This window comes from Prionailurus bengalensis, chromosome B2, assembly GCF_016509475.1.
Source record: "Prionailurus bengalensis isolate Pbe53 chromosome B2, Fcat_Pben_1.1_paternal_pri, whole genome shotgun sequence".
Lineage (NCBI taxonomy): Eukaryota > Metazoa > Chordata > Mammalia > Carnivora > Felidae > Prionailurus > Prionailurus bengalensis.
In genome coordinates, this window is record NC_057349.1 from 42,978,346 (window position 1) to 42,993,743 (window position 15,398).

At 48.6% G+C, this 15,398-nt stretch overlaps 1 protein-coding gene across 2 annotated transcripts in view; it reads left to right on the forward strand.

The window, feature by feature from the left end:
• Positions 1-15,398, forward strand: part of RUNX2 (RUNX family transcription factor 2) — a 233,988-nt gene that overhangs the window by 130,560 nt on the left and 88,030 nt on the right. The window lies entirely within an intron of this gene.

The window sequence follows — 15,398 nt, forward strand, 5'->3', positions numbered from 1 at the left end:
CCTGTGCTGTCTGTCCGCCTTAGCTTACCACAGTTCTGCAGAGATGGTCAGGCCCTGGCCGGTGGCCCACATGATGCTAAGAGGTAGAGAGGCCTCCTTTGAGATCTGCTCATTCTTACCTGTTTGACATTGTTTTCTGAGAAATCTTGGAAACAGCTAGTTTCTAAGACTAGGAGACATCCTGAAAGCACTCCGGTGACACCTAGGCTGGGGAACTTGTTTGCAACTCTTTGAAGCTGTATACTTAGTTATCCTTTTAAATTAGACATCTGTGTCGTTTTAAAAGGCCTTGCATGACAGGTGGGCACAATGGCTTTCGCACTGTCTCTGGCTTTGTCCAGCAGCATGGTTTAGGGCAAATCGCTTTATTCCTCTGGGTCTCAGTTTTTTGGTTTATGGAGAAGCATTGGGCCAGATTTTGGCACTATTGACATTTCAGGCTGGATAATTCCTTGGTGTGTGTGTGTGTGTGTGTGTGTGTGTGTGTGTGTGTGTAGGGGGGCTGTCCTGTGCATTGTAGGATATTTAGCATCTCTGGCTTCTACCCACTAGATGCCAAGAGCACTACCCCAGTCATGACAATGAAAAACGTCTCCAGAATGTTCCCTGGGAGGAAAACGTACCCCCCCATTGAGAACCAGTGGGCTAGAGGCTCTCTTTAAATTCTTAGGTCGGGCTTTCTTGACAGAACTGGTGTGAGAATACATTGCTCATTAAAACAGGCTAGCCAGGCAGAAGACGGCGGGGCTTCCCAGAGATGGATGTGTATCAACCCTTTCCATCCCTTCGCCTGATGGCACCCTGAGGTTTGGCTGTGTCGTGAGGGGGGCTCCTGGCTTTCCCGTCTGCACTTCTTCCCTCCTCCTCACGTTCCGGGCTGTGCAGCCAGGGAATAGCACAGCTGTGGGACTTTGTTAGGCCTGGACTGCTTGGCCATGTTTGTCATGGCTGCTTCTGTTTCTCACTGGAAATGACAGGCGGAGGAAGGAAAGACGTTTCTCCAGTGCGTCTGACCCCTTGTGCCCCCTGCCCCCCAAATATTTAATCATCAGACATTGCTTTGAGAGTGGGTGTTTCCTGTTAACTCAATCCCAGCCGACACTGGCCCAATAAACACCTCAGCTCTCTGTTGCTGAGCCTTTTTTGGCTGGGAAATGGGTATTGCCATGTAAACAGGAAGCCCCCTGAAGTTATTATCTACAGATGCGGTTGAAGAGCCACATGTTTATATTTATGGGATTTGAAAACAGTCTGAAAAGGCAAGGGAGGAAGAAGGGGAAGGCCTCGTTCACGATCGGTGAGTGAGAGCTGGGCCTACAGATCTTCTCTTTCCTGACTTCTCTTTCCTTCTGGAAAACGGGTGGTTAACAATAATGACACAGCCAAAAGCCACAGCCGAGATGGAGGCGCTGGCCTGACTGATTTAAGCAAACAACCCTACCGTGACTATCAGGCAAACTGGACAATCCAGTCAGCTGGCTTTCCCGTCCCAATTATTTGGGAATCATTTTTAGAGACCAGTTCTAGGAAACCATGGTTTAGGGGCATCTCCACAGGGAGGAAGAGGAGGCTTATGAGATGATGGTCCTGTGAAGTCTCTACGTTTTCCCGGGGACAGCTCAACTGACTGCCACGGTTTTAGTGAGCACAGGCCAGCTCTCCGGGAGCTCTCAGGCAAACTCCCGAAGGGGCCGGGAGGGACGCCTTCATGCCAGAGCTTTTGGGGGTTGGTGCAGGGAATGTGCAGGTGGTGAGACAGCCGGTCTGCACACGAGGGCTGGGCACACTGGCTTACCCCAGTTCCTTCACCCACCCCCGCTCTTCCTTTGTTGGCTCTCACCTCAGGCCTGGAGAAGGTGTCAAGGAAAGCCAGGTAGGAACCAACACCTGGATAAATCACGAGCTCTAAACTACGAGCTCTGAGCAAAGGCAAGGGAAGCTCTCCCCAACCTCCCTCCATTCCTGTGCACCCTGAGAAGTCTCTCTGTGATGACTTCCCGGTAGTGGGTATTCGATTGGGAGGCCTTGGAAGTGAAGTTTTTAAAAAGCTATGAAATTAGTAAGGAATTTAACAAAGAAAAGAATCTGCTGGTGATGCCAAGGGAACTACCCTAAGGGGTGTGTGTGTATGTGTGTGTGTGTGTGTGTGTGTGTGTGTCTAAAGGGAGGGAAAAGGGAGGTGGAGGGATGGAAAGGGGTGCCTGAGCAGGGGAACACTGAAGCTCTCTCTCTCTCTCTCTCTCTCTCTCTCACACACACACACACACACACACACACACATGCACACATAGACACACACACACGTGCTCTTTGACATGGCATTTATTTGTCTCGGGTGTTTGTTTTCCTCGCAAATCCTACAAAAGAGTACTACCTTCATTCCACGAGTGGTAAAGAGGCAACTATTCTTTTTTTTTTTTTAATGTTTATTTTTGAGAAAGAAAGAGACAGAGACGGAGTGCGAGCAGGGGAGGGGCAGAGAGAGAGGGAGACACAGAATCTGAAGCAGGCTCCAGGCTCTGAGCTCTCACCACAGAGCCTGACGTGGGGCTTGAACTCAAAGACCACGAGATCGTGACCTGAGCAGAAGTTGGGTGCTCAAATGACTGAGACACCCAGGCATCCATCCCCTTGACGGCCTTTTTTTCTTCCCCCCAGGTCATTCTGCCCCATTCCATAGTTAATAATAGAAAGGGAAGAATTACCCTCCACCAGTCATCCTTAGAAAGAAATCAAGACCATAGAGCAAAATGCTAAAGCGGGGGGGGGGGGGGCGGAAATGAGGTGGGAGTCTGGGGGGACAAGCAAAAGTTCTTCCACACAGGCCCCTCAAGGTGTAGTCTTGCCTGCACAATGTTCGGTGAGACCAGAACACAAAATTACAGCCAGGCGTCATGTGGCCTGTACTCCCGAGGCCTTAGACATCTGTCCCGGAGCACCCAAAGTGCCAGTGTTAGCTGGGAGGTGGAAAATGCAAGCAAGACACAGTAGTCTTGGTGGAATTAGGAAGTCCAGGATATGGGGGCAGAGCTTCGGGGGGCTTTGAGAGACCAGAGTACCGGGAACTTCCAGCTGGGTGATGGACTGGTGTAAATGTGTGAATTTCTTCCTTAAAAATAAGCAAAAAAAGCAAACGGCAAAACCACGGGACACGCATAACCGTGGGAGAATTAATATAACGGTTTTAGGATTTATATCTCCTTTGACATCATTTCCTTCCCAAATTAGGTCATTTATTTATTGATTTTTTTTTTTTTTTCTAACTCCGTCCACCTCTGACCGGGCAACAGCTCAGGCGAGTTTCACTTTCTGTTTCTGAGTTCCTCTTCGTTTTCCTGCCCCCCAAAGAGAGGAGCCTTGGGTGGCATCATTATGGTCTTTCGGTAAGACCTTAGCCCCACTCTGTCTTCCCCTACAGTCATTTCATATTTAAATCTTGAACGTCCCAGTGACCTTTCTCCTTTTTAGCCTTGTGCTTGAAGAGCCTTTTTGTGTGCGGGTTTGGGGGCACAGAAAGTTTGTCTCCTTATCAAGATCTTATTAGTGGTTTCACAGATGAGAAGTACAGAGATTATCATTGAGTCTAACCCTCCACCACAATTTCTGGAACATAGACTGTGCGCTCAGGTTTTGTAGGGCAGGGTGGATGGGCCCACTTCCCCCTCCTCGTGGGCATATGGGAGGGAAGGGAGCGAAGGATCTCGGGAGGGAGGCAAGTGCGGAACTTTCTCAAGGAGTTAAGTGGTTAATAGGAACTCAGTTTTTTTTTTTTTTATTGGCTAATAAAACCTCCCAGGGTTTTTCATATTATATGGTTCCTTCAGGCTCCCAGCCCGATGCTTAAAAAAAGAAAAAGGCGAAAACAACAACAAAAAGCTGGAGCCTAAATACCAATGCCTTCCTAGTCTTGTTTACTTTTTCATTTCCGCAGTTGTAAAAAAAGAAAAAAATTCCTCTGGTAGTTCAATTTTATCACACGGCAGGAGCGGATCGGTGTTTGAACAACTCCAGTGATCCCTGCCTCCCAGTGGAAGGAAAAAGTCCGCTCTGTGTCTCTGGTTGGGAAAAAAGGAGACCACGATGCAAATGATGGATGCATCAGGAAATTTTGAAATGAGAGCCGCCGGGGGGAGGAGGGAGAGCAGATATTGAACTGAAATACATCTCTGGAATCCTGAATGCAAATGATCTCTGTCCTTTTATTGCCAGTGGTGCTGTTCTCCCAACAGAGCAGGATGTTCTTGTTTTTAATAATAGCCAGACCAGATGCTAAATTCTCTTCGGCAACGTGCTGTATAAGTGAGAAGGCAAACAGCTGATTCCTGTTAAGATGAACACCAGGAGAATAAGCCAGAAAGTATGAGAATTCTCTGGAGGTTTTTGCTTTGTAAACCCCTGTTTGGCAGAAAGATCACAGAATCCGGACTGAAAACACAGTGTGTGCCCTTGCACCCGTTCCCCATCGGAGCCGCTTGCTGGGGGCCTGTGAGCCTCCCGCCTTGGCCAGCCACCCCTCCCCTAAGTTAGCCAGGGCACTGGCTCGCAGGTTCCCCAAGGGGAAGTCGGAAGCCCCGAGCCCTTTGGCTTTCAATGACTGTAGAAAAATACTCATCAATAGGAGGAATTTTTTACTTGCTCCTTGCCATAGAAAATAGTAAAATCCTGAACAGGAGCCAATAACTTTAAAATGGCATCTTTGTTCCATCTTTTTTCACTCCCTTCTTCCCCCTGTCAGAGTCTATAAAATCTCCCGGTTATTATTTTGTTTTAGAATATGCCACACATGTAAGATGCTGCTTTCTTCTTTCCCAGGGAGCTGCCAGAGCCAGAGGCGCTGTGGGGGCTCTGGGGGGGCCCCCCCCGCTGGCCAAAGCAGACAGTGACCAGGCTGCCCCCTGCTGCTGCTCAGGTCTCCACAGGATGCCGGCTCTTGGCTTCCCCAAGAGCAGGGGGAGCACAGAGCCCCTTGGGGCTTTGCTCCCAGGCCTGCAGGAGGGTAAGGGAGAGAGAGGGAAGGGATGCGGGGAGCAGGTGCAGAAGCTCATCGTAGTTCCAGAAAGTCCCCTTTGTCACCCTTCCTCTTGGCATCGTCCTCCTGAGCCCGCCCCTGTGATGCACAAGGGCATGCCAGCTACCCATTCCTCGTGATTTTCGTCTTCCATAGCTGTCCCCAGGGCTCACTTGGCCCAGGTCTCCCTGGGATGAACGTCCTGGGGAGAAAGGAATGGAGACGGAAGATGATTTACCTCCTTCCCCCCTACGATGGCACCGAAGGCCATTGTTTTAATTTCCTTTTGGAGACAAGTCATATTTGGTACTGGTGGCATGATCAAGTAATAATGAGAACACAATATTTAACTTTCACTGCACGTTGGACTACGAGCCTGGTGTTTTGCTCGGTATTTCACGTGTCTTACGTCAATCTTTCCAGCAGCCTGTGAAGAAGTTAGTACTGTTTCTATCTCTGCTTTTCTGGTGAGGAAACTGAAGATCAGACTTGCCCAAGGTTACACAGCTATTAAGACTCAAGCCTCAATCTGCCAGATTCCAAAGACCATGTTCCTTCAGACACACCCTCCTTTATCATCTGCATAATGAGAACTAAATGAGCTAATGAGATAGGAGCAAGCCTTGCAAAGTGCCTTGCACAGAATGGACAGAAAATAGACGGTACCTATTATTACTCATAGTAATTAGGGTGATTGTTTTAAAAAGTGTAAATAAAATTTTCAAATAGTTTGAATCACAATAGAGCTGGAGCACCAAGTGGAACAACTTTTTAGAAACTATTATTTTGATGGTTAAAAAAAAAAATGTCGCTCTTTGAAAGGAATATCTTTCTATCTATTTTATAAACTTTTTCTACCGAGCCACACGGCCAAGTTTGGCAATGGGCTTACCACGGGCTCCTTCCCTGAAGGAACTCAGAGACATTACATCACATAAACCATAACTATAAAAGACATCGATCGATACATTCAGAACAGAAATGTTGGCCCTACCCGGACCACGGTGCTTCATCTGTAATCTCTTTTAAGATTTTCCATTTAGGTGTATTGAGTTGCATGTGAATGCTGCCTACCGATAAAAGGCATTATTGAACTTAATGCTGCAGCATTGGCTTCACCTAACAGGAGAAAGGCCCAAGCCAAGAAATCTCTGACAGCTTCAACTCTTACCTTTCTGGGAGTGGCTTTGGGGTCCTCCTCACCACCTGACGAAGGGGCAGCACCCAGGGCCCCAGTTTCTGAACTGGCATCCCTAAAAGACAATGCTGTGTAGTGGGGACAGTTGATCAGAGGCCCAAGGCTTGAGGAAACCCAGCTGCCGCCTGGGATGGGACACTGGTGTGTGCCAAGTTTTGCACACTTGTACACAGCCTGGAGGAGCCTGGGAATGGGGCGTCCGCATTTCGTGCCCTAGATCATTCAAATCTCTTTAACCGAATAGGTAGGGCTTCTCTCCAATTCTCTTAAAGCATTTAACAGACTATTTCCTTAAATCCACTTGATATGGAATTAATATCCCACTTAACTGAAATCCCAGAGAACAGAAATGAGCTCTCTCCCTGTCACCCACTCTGCCTTCTTTTTGCAGATATTGACTGGACACCTACTGTAGGCAGAAAACAATATGCTGGGAGGCTCACCACCACTAAAAAGCATACGGGAAGGCATCTCGGTTTAACTGAATGCATCCCACTAAGAGATGTCGGTCATGCCGTTCTTTATTTAAGCAAATCCATGAATGCTTCAGATTGCCAACAACAGAGATTAAAAAGTTAGCCATCAGTTTCTGGAGAGAATTTAGATAGTTTTGATTTCTGCTTATAGCCAATTTCATTTCCCATTTCTCATTTTCTAAAATACTCAAGTATTTGTAAGGTCCTCGGCATCTATATTTAGTCATACAGGCCTTTCATTTCCACCACAATATATGGGAGGCTTGGTGTTTAAAAAGTGGGTGATTTTCATATAGGCCAAGGGGGAGGGGCCGCTCTTCCATTTTCTCTTCCCTGTTGTAACAGCCATGCAGCCAACTGTGCATTAAGGGGTTGAGTGGTGTTTTGCAAGGGGGAAGCAGAGAGTGGCAAAAAGATCTGGGTTCCAGATCCTTAACCCCTACTAACTTAATGTGTGACCTTGAATGAGCCACTTAACCTCTCTTGACCTTCTCCTTAATAGTGGACAATAATATATTACCTGCTAGATGGTATGTTAAGGGACCACGTTGTAACTCTTACCTATAGATTTGGAGTGGTTTTTAGAGTGGGGAAATTGTGAGCAGTTTTAAGAGGTGCAGCTAGAGTCTGCCTAGCATTAAGAGAGAGAATGAGGTCCATTGTTCCTCACAGAATTGGCAAAGATGGCCATTTTGTAGAGGGTGAAGAAATGGAATCCCAGAGAGGTCAAACCACTTACGCAGGGTCGCCCTGTAAATAGATGAGGGGAAGTCAAGAGTTGGACATCTATTTCCAAGTGGTTCCCATCCTCGTTCTCTGCAAGAGACACTTCCTTCCCTTATAATAGCATCTTCCGTATTATCCTTTCATGAAGCACTTACCCTTCATTACTTTGCTAGTGTTTATGATTTTTGATATAAACGTTTGATATAAACTCATGCAAGCTGATTCTCTTAAAAACTTCGTGTACTCGTGTAAATTGGTTTCCAGCATACTGATCCCACACCATGCTCCAGCTAACCTTATTGCAAAAGACCTGTTGTGTACTGCTTCGTCAGAGAAACCCATCAATGGTTTCTCAGGCCTGACTTAGTGACCGAGACATTTAGTCTAAGAGCATCAGTGCCGTTCCTTCATGGACAAAGATGACCCATCTGTTGGCGACACACTTCAGGTGGATTGTCCCTTAGTGGACAGGTGGCCCCCTTGCCCTCACTGCAAAGGGGGATGTTATGGCCTTGTTGTGGTCAAGGCCTTTCTAGTTGCCATTTTGTGGGCTGGCTCTAGAGCTGAGGCCGTGCAATCTTGACGTCTTTAACACACACACTATCTGAGCCACCTAAGCAAATGAAAAGAGAACAGCTAATCTTGAAAATAGAATTTTCATCCCAGTTTTACCTTTTATGCACTTAGTTACCTATAACGAGTGTCTCTTCAAGTTGAGAGATGCAGAAGGCAACCCGTTCCCATGGGGCAGTGATGGAACACACTGGTATCAGCGTCGTGTTATCGGATAAAACTTAGAACGTAGTTCATCATCCGACCCCTGTTTAATGATAGACATAACCTTATCGTGCCAGGTGGTTATCCCACGAGCGCTAAGCCATGTCTGGGGCAGAAGGAGATGGGGGCTGGGAGAGGGAGACTTTTCAGCTTCCTTCACCTTATCCCTTGCTAGACAGAATATTTTGGGAGAGTCATTGCTTTGCTTCACCATCCCCGACTGGCATCTGACCGTCAGGGAGGGGCTGCATTTTTATTCATTCAATAAGTACTAGAAATGACGGAACTGAAAATGGATGAGACACATCCTTACCCTCTAGAAGCTTACCATCTGCTCAGAGAGACAGAAAAATAATCTCGTAAGTGACGATACAGGGCATCGGTGCCATCGCAGAGACGTGAACCAAGGGCTCCCCCCTCGCCCCCCAACCCAAGGAGGCAGCAACTCCTGGCCAAGGCAGGAAGATGACACTTGAGCTGGAGCTGGAAGACTGAGCAATTCCTTGCCATTCTGGGTCTGCGGCTGAGCCAGCCCCAGCCCCACATCCACCCTAAAGCGCAGGCCCTGGGAGTAGGCAGACCCCTCGCCCCAACAGAGATCCCATGTATGGCTCTCCAGAAAGACAAAGAGCGAGACAGTGGCTCTGAGCTCTGTGGTGTTCCTCAGCACACGAAATCACACTCCCACTGACGAGACGAGCAAGAGGGACTCAAGAGGTTAGAAGGGTGCGGTCTGGTAAGCTATGTCGGAGCCTCTGTGGGACATGAGTCACACTTCACAAAATCATATTCGACATTAGGATAATTAAAAACTAAAAGAAATGCCTACGCCATCCATATATGTATCAGGAAGGAAAATGTGAGATCTTAATGTCTAATAAAAGAGGGTGTCAACATAAAGAATATGAGAAGTGACAGCATAAATCAAACTCTCAGATACACTCTATCCAATTGCTTGCTCAACATCTACCACTGTGTCTGGGTTCACTGGAGTCTTGATGGGACAGTGAGGGCCACATTGGCACATGGGCCCTTTGGCAGTCAACAGGGAAGGGTGATGAGTATAACTGGGTGGGACAAATTTATGCTCTGGATGGCCACATCCTCCAAGAACTGAGTGAGAGCCATGCCTGTGACCGACCCTAAGTCAAACTTGAAAGCAAAATCTTGGGGGTCTTCTCTCCCCACACCTCCAGACCTCTCCACTGGAGGCCGGCCTTGGACTGTGTCTCTCCCCAAGCCCATACCAACTAACCCTGCACCATGGGCCTCCCCTTTTATAAATGAACTTGCCCTGACCCTCACCTTTGAGCAGTCAGTGTATTTGCATTTCAAGAGAGGTTTTCTGGAACCGCTAAAACCTTGCTTCCAAAGCCACATACCCTGCTCCGAGCAGAGGAACCTTCCTGGGGATGCTTTTTTGACATCCCTCACATCTCATCCTGGGGTGGGGGGTGGGGGCACTGCTGCCTTCCTTGCTCAGCTAAAAGCCAATCCTTATTTCTCTCTCCTTCTCTCTCTCTCTTTCTCTCTCTCTCTCTCTCATGACCAAGTACCTTGCCCAGACAGACCCTTTGAGGTAACAGGGTAACAGGGTTATTCCCGCCCTCAACCACCATAGGTTGGGGTCAAATGAGGAAGCGTTCTGGTTCTGCCCGAAGCTCACTTTGGGGGCCGTGTGTTTATTTCTGTCTCTGCAAGAGACAGTTTATTGATTAATGGAATCTTTATTAGGGTTATTAGGACGAATAAAACACACGCACACACGCATAAATCCATCGCTACCCCTCCCAAGCTCCTGGCTGGTGAAGCGAGTTCTATTTCCAGCCCTGACATCTTGCCAGTTTGTCATCCTCCTTCCTGGCCACATCAGGTTCCATCGGGTTTGAGTTTATTGGCTACACGGAGGAGTTTATGTTGTCATAGAAATTAGCCTTGATGGGCAGGGATATGGCCAGGGGATCAGGAGAGGTCAGCAGCCTCGTGGTGTTGGCACGGCTGAGATGTTAGGGGGCCTGGAGCCCTCTCCAAGAAAAATCAAAGCTGGCTCTTTGCAGCAGCAAACGAGTGCAACGAAACACCCCAGAGGGACGGGAGCTTGGACGTGATTGTGAGCTGTCCAGACCCCATTCCCCCCCTTCCCCCCTCCCCCCTTCGCCCCAACCTTCCCGGTGCCCCCCAGTGCCAAAAATCCTTCCCCGTGCAATGGAGGCAGGGCCGGGAGGCCCGAGGTTAAGCCTCTCTCTCCTCCAGTTCGTGGTTAGCTTTCGTAGGCTCTTGGCCGTTTGACAAAGTTGGATAATAATTCAATATTTCTCACTGAAATACTTGACCTTATTGTTAGCTTTTGTGACAAGGGGAATTTAAGGGAGCTGCAAAAATGCAGGCAAGTGTGGCTGAAAAAGGCCAGGGTATGCCACCGAGTAGTGAAACAGTTTCTTTTTCTGACATCTATAAAATTTAGGTGAAAACAGGTCAACATTGATGTTGGCAAATGGGAAAGCCAGTTCTATTGTTAGCAAATGAGCTTCAGATATAAATGTAAGTCTGGTTCAATCAAAACCACGTTTGGTTTTAGACACCAGTGATGTGCTTTCTATTAAAAAAAAAAAAAAAAAGAGGGGGGTTATTTATTTAGACACACCAAGCAAAAATATATTTTGGCCCAAGGGGTCCTTTTCCGAGTTATCAAATCAACTTGTTGAACTATGAGATGGGACTTCTTTCGTTTTCCTTTTAAACTTGTAGGGCACACGATCCCAGAATTCTCTCTTCTCTTTATTTCGAATTGGCAAGGGCTGTTGAAGATTAAAATCGTATATTAAGAAAATCCTGCATTGCCTGATGTAGGGACTTGCTGGAGACTGCCAGCTGGTGGCTGAGAAAGATATAAAGTTATAGGATTCAAATATATGGCTCCCCAGGTTTGGCCTGAGTGTTACAGTCATTTTTATAGGCTCCACTCAGGAGTCTCCTGAGACATGTACGTTTGAGCTCACAGAGGAGGAACGTAGGAGAGGTTCCGTCACTTGCCAAATCCAGATTATGGAAGACCGGTTAATTTTTTTTTTTTTTAATTTTTTTTTTTCAACGTTTATTCATTTTTGGGACAGAGAGAGACAGAGCATGAACGGGGGAGGGGCAGAGAGAGAGGGAGACACAGAATCGGAAGCAGGCTCCAGGCTCTGAGCCATCAGCCCAGAGCCCGACGCGGGGCTCGAACTCGCGGACCGCGAGATCGTGACCGGGCTGAAGTCGGACGCTCAACCGACTGCGCCACCCAGGCGCCCCGGAAGACCGGTTAATTTTAGCCTACTGGGCAGGCTTGCCGATCTTACTTTCCCTCTGTCCTTGGACCATCCGAAGTCCTTGTCCTGCGAGGAGCTGGAACGCAGCCTCCCACTAGCAGATGAGGTCCGCGGTCAAAGGTGCGCTGGTCGATAGGGCTCTAGAAGGGTTTACTCTTTTCTCGGGAAGTCTTTTCTCCTTCTTCTTCTTTAAATCGAGGTGAAATTCACGTAACAGAAAACTCACCATGTTACAGTGAACAGTCCAGTGGCATCTCGTGCACTGTCATTGTGGTACAGCTGCTGCATTTCATCACCCCAGACGCAAACCTTGTACCCATTAAGCGGTTGTTCTCTACCCCCACCTCCGGGTTCACGTGTGAGTGCAAGTCGGTTAGCTCGGGGTTCCCACCGAGTGTCATTTTAGGGGCTGTGTTTCCAAAAGGGGCTGGGAAGGGAGTGTTTCTAGTGGGGAGGGGTGGAGGCCTGGGCCGGGGGTCCGGTGGGGAAGGGGAGAGACAGTATCTGGAAGCCCCCGGTACCCCAGAACCAGAGACTTGCTGCACTTTCTGAGGCTGACTTTCGGTCTCCTGCTGAGGTGATGATCCCTTTAAAATTCTCGGCATTCTCACCCTGCTTCCCCCAACGCTGGCCTGCCTGGGTCTAGGAGGCATTTTATTCCTTTAATTTGTGTTGGTAGGCGTCCAAGTCTGGCACCAGGCAGTCCCCACTCGGGAAGCCGGGAGGTGGTGGAGGCTCACCCAGGTCTAGAAAGGGAGCTCTCCCCGGGATGCTAACTGCCAGCTGTCTCCTTCAATACACATCATCCTGCTGGATAATCATTTTCAAATGGCAAACAATAATAAAAGCTTTCCTCTATTTTGCTTCCAAGTGTCAACGTATCTACACAGGCTGTAGATGTGTGCGTGTGTGTGTGTGTGTGTGTGTGTGAATTGTCTGTCTGAGAAAAAAAGGACATTTGGGAAGGCCAGGAATTGCCTCAGGTTGCTTCCCACTGGGGGAGGCCGACCCGGAGTGTGCATCAGAGATAGGACTGGAGTCTCAGGTGACTTAAGTTTTCCATATGTGTCTGGAAGGAGTTTGCAGGGTCTGTCCCGAGTCGAGTGCCCTGTGACTCTAGCGACAGCTTACAGCGGAGAATGGGATAGGAGAGCGGGACCCAGGGGCCAGATTTGGCTGCTGAGGCAAGTGACTAGATCCTGAAAGAAAAGTCCCAAGTCTTCGACCTCAGCAGGTGGGTGAGGTTGATGTCCCCTCAGGGTGCACGTGTGTTCTGGGGCTACACAGAGTCTCGGGTCTCATCTTGACCCCTCTTCCTGGAGTGTCTAGTTTCCGTAAAGAGGTTCTGGTAGGGGGAAGTTAGGCTACTTAACTGGTAAGTAACTTGAGCCATTTTTTAAAAAAAATTATTTATTTTGAGAGAGAGAGAGAGAGAGCAGGAGCAGGGGAGAGGCAGAGAGGGAGGGAGAGAATCCCAGGCAGGCTCTGCACCACCAGCACAGAGCCCAGCATGGGGCTGGAACTCATGAACCGTGAGATCGTGACCTGAGCCGAAATCGGGAGTCACACACTGGACTGACTGAGCCACCCAGGCACCCCAGTTCAACCGCTTTTTAATGTTAAAATGCAGATGAATAAATTATAGAATACAACACACAATTCACAGGAGTTGTAGAGATGAAACAAGACTTTGGAGAAATCTTCCACTTGTAGGAGGGTACCCTGGGCCAAACTTTGGGTTTGCTCTCTGTAGTCAGGTGGCAGTAGTGAAAATAATTGAGAAGTCCTGTCAGCGTTCACAGCATTTTTCCAGAGGCCTGTGGAGTAGCTGGATCTCGTAGAATTTTCTCCGCTCGCACCCTACCCTTTCACTCATGCAATTCCGTAGCCTCTGACAAGCCCCAGGGCCCCCTCCCTGATGAGGACTTCCTTACCATTCGTCCCAGCATCTGTAGTCTGCACCAAGAAGGCATGCTCTAATTCTCACACTCTTTCAGTTCTCTGTTTCTGCCTAACACCCTCCACCACAACGTAGTGGTTTAGACAACAGCCATTTGACTGCTCACGAGTCCGTGGGTCAGGAATGCAGGCAGGGCTCAGCGGGGTGGTTCTGCTGAATCGTCCGAATCCTTCCCCAGCACAGGCTTCTAAGAGGCACAAAAGCGGAAGGTGCACGTCGTTGGAGGTCGCCCTTGACAGAGGAGATGGGCAGAGTCGCTTCCGTTGTGTTCTGTTGGCCAAAGCCAGTCACAGGGGCCAGCCCAGAGCCAAAGGGGAGAGGAAACGGACCCCCAACTCTTAACAGGAGAAAGGACAAAGGATTTACAGTTATCTTCAAACTACCATGTAGAGTTGGCATCCAGCCTGTCTGGCTTTGAAGCCTGTGACCTTATCTGCTCTGCAATCGTTCTTCTTGGATATCACAGTCCTGGATGACCCCTCGAGGTGCCATTTGTAGCGAGACCTGGTCAACCCTGGGTGGTGATTCCAGGCATCGATAACAGACGTGTGAGAAGAGATTTGGGGCACGAGGCATCTCCACACAGGCAGAACCCTCTTCATCAAAACACAAGTGTAAGAGGCAGCCTGGTGATGGAGAAGTGCATGCCTGGCAGCGAAAGCTGAGTCCCTCGTATTTTGTAGAAGGGCTCGTTATACGCTTGCTTGAGTCCCGTGGTGAGTGGAGTATATGTCCCATAAGCCAGAGCTGAGGAGTTGCGGGACTCTTGTTAAGGGGAAAATGGGAGCTCACACTACTCAACCGTTTCGAGATCTGCACGGGAGAGCTGGGTGGCAGGATTCCTCTAGACTTGCCCAGGGCACCTGGGGGCAGTCGGGCTGGGAGGGCTGCCCTGGTTGCCCTCAGACTCCGCAGGGTCCAAGAGCCACCCTTCCAGGAAAGCAGAGAAAGGCGCTATTGTTTCTTGCCACTTTAAGGAGCTGATGACAGTACAAAGGAATGCAGTGAGGACCCTCCCTCCTAACAGTGGAGGATTAGAGACTGAAGAACCAGACGCTCAGCCTCTGGGCACAAGGTGTGGGAAACACTGTGGGGGCAGAGAGGCGAGTGAGCCTTTTCTGGAGGGGTAGCCATGTTGGTTTTGGAATTCTACCCCTCCGCCTCCCAGCTCCTGAAACCTCCATGTCACGGGGCCTTGGTTTCTTCATGTACCAACCGGGGATGCCGGTTCTTAGGAAAAAAAAAATTCTTTTGAGGATTAAATAAAATAAATAGAAGGCCTAGCATACTGCTTGCCACACGGTAAGCACTTAATAAATATTAACTTCTCTCTCTCCAAAATGTTAGAAGACAGACCTTAGACATCACTGAAACCAATTTGTGAACGACCAAACCGAGGCCTGGAAATATTAAAATAGCGTGTCGAAGCAACATGTTCATGAATCCCTATGTCCTCCTCTTGGCTCAGGGCTCTTCCTTCTGTCCCACGGACGGCTGAGTCCCTCTAAGGACCTAGAGCGCTTTTCATCACCGCCACACTGTGACTAAAAATGGCTGCCTTTTGCCTTTTTTCTGGGGTAGAGTGCTCTATGTGACCCTGAAGAACATGGGGCTGATCAGAAAAGAAAATGCTAGCAAAGCATGAAAACACAACAGGACCAAAAAACCGCCACATGCAGGGGAGCCCGGGTGACTCAGCTCGATAAGCGCCCAACTTCGGCCCAGGTCACGATCTCACAGTTCTTGGGTTTGGGCCCGGCATCGGGCCCTGTGCAGACGGCTCAGAGCCTGGATCCTGCTTCAGATTCTGTGTCTGCCTCTCTCTCTGTCCCTCCCCTGCTCGCACTTTGTCTCTCTCTCTCTCAAAAATAAACAAACATTAAAAAAAAATTTTTTTTTTAAAAACCAAAAAAAAAAAAAACCCACCACATGCAAATTCAATGCG